Below are 1,808 nucleotides of genomic sequence, written 5' to 3' on the forward strand. Positions count from 1 at the left end.
ATTGCTTCTCTTAAAAAAAAAAAAAAAAAAAATTATACACAACAGACACCACAAATAGCAGGTATACATGGTTTGAAATGGACAAAAAGATGATTCCTGTATCTTACTTAACTTTTCTGCCAAGTTTAAAATAAGCAGATTTGGCCCAGTGCAAACTAATGTTTTTAAGATTGAGATGGCCTTTTAAATTGTGCCTGAGATACTAAGTGAAAAGAAGAGAGTTGGGGGAGAGAGGGACTTGATTTTTGGTCTGAGTTTGTGAATGAGTTGGTTATGGAAGCTTGAAGACCATCTCTTGGGCTTTGTTGAAGATCGGAGCAGCATCCATACTTGCTGATGCATTTTTCCACCCCGTTTCAGTAACTTGCAGGTTTGTTTGGTATGTTTTTGAAATCTTGGTCCTTGACTGAGGACTTCTTCCCTCTCTCTTTCTCTCCAAAAAAATAAAATGGCACTAGTTATTTTCTCTCATCATGTCGTTATATTGTATGGCTAGAAACATGTTGAGACTGAACCCAACTGCCTGCAGCATCCAAATTCTGCAATTTTATACAATGGCAACAGCAAAGTAAATGGCTTCTTTTCTTCTTTTATGGCTTGAAAGTGTTTTGGACAGTGGGCTTGTCCAGTGAAGCCAGTTTGCTTTCAGGGTGTAGCTTTGCTGAACTGAAGTTAGATTCAGGAAGGTCTGTAGCAGGGGTAGTAGAGTGAAACAGTTGTGTGGTCTTCCCTCAGATCCAGCTAGTAAGTACATGGGGAAAGGTTCACTTAGCTGTTTGTGATCACCAGCATGTTTCAGTCCTCATACCAGCAAGATTTTGTTACTGTCCAAGTCTGGTCAACTTAAATACTCTTTATAATTCAGTAGCTGCATCTTTCCATACCAAGTGGTTCTGTAACATGTTAGAACTGCTACCTTGCATTTCTCATCTGCATTCTGCATGTCTGGTCTCTCTTATACACCTTTGAATCTCCTCAGTGACATGCTGTAGAAGTTTCCTAGATGAATATTTTATCTTACTCTGGTTTTCTCCCATCTCTTCTGTGTGTAAATAGCCTGCCAAAGGTCTGGGAGCATGGTAAGTTCTATTTACATATTAAACGTGACAAGTCTTGTCAGAGACAGCGTAGAAGAACAATGCCTGGAGTCACTAATAGTTCACATTTACAAAGAGAATACACAATTCCTGTACATTAAGACCATTTCCTCTACCGGTATGCATTCCTTATGAAGCATGGCTCTGGTATCCTCCAGTTTTCAACTGAGTTTTGAAAGTTTATAGTTTTCAGCTTTATACATCAGAAGACAACTGGGGTGAAATTCACTCTTGTGCGGAGGTGGCCCCAGACGTAGTCGCTGCTCAAGTTGTTGGAAGCAGTTCCTGGTGTGTGTGCTGGCTTTCTGCACTAGAGCAGATTTCACTCAGGACTAAATCCTGCAAAACCCTGTGTATGCGCTCTGACATGAGTAGTTGCATTGAAAAACTGAATCAAGTGGATTTTGCAGAATGTGGGCTGTACTGACTTGCTGTGAGGTGCATGTGCTGTTCCATCCATATTCAGTAAGTACATGCCCAAGCTAAAAACAACACAATTCATATTGTTTTTATCAAGTTTTTTCTATGTGAAAGCATCACTGGGCGCATCTACATGTGAAATTAGTGCTCCCAAATAAACTCCAGTGCAGTTCATGCCAGAATTTACTGCTCCTGGGCACGACATTTACACATGAGACCTGGACTGAAGCATGTTGAGCGGTGCAGCCCTGGCTGGCAGGGAGCCTGGGGGGGGGGGTGGTCAGCTGACCA

The sequence above is a fragment of the Gavialis gangeticus genome, unplaced genomic scaffold (assembly GCF_001723915.1).
Source record: "Gavialis gangeticus isolate Ggan-Ray unplaced genomic scaffold, GavGan_comp1, whole genome shotgun sequence".
Taxonomy (NCBI): Eukaryota; Metazoa; Chordata; order Crocodylia; family Gavialidae; genus Gavialis; species Gavialis gangeticus.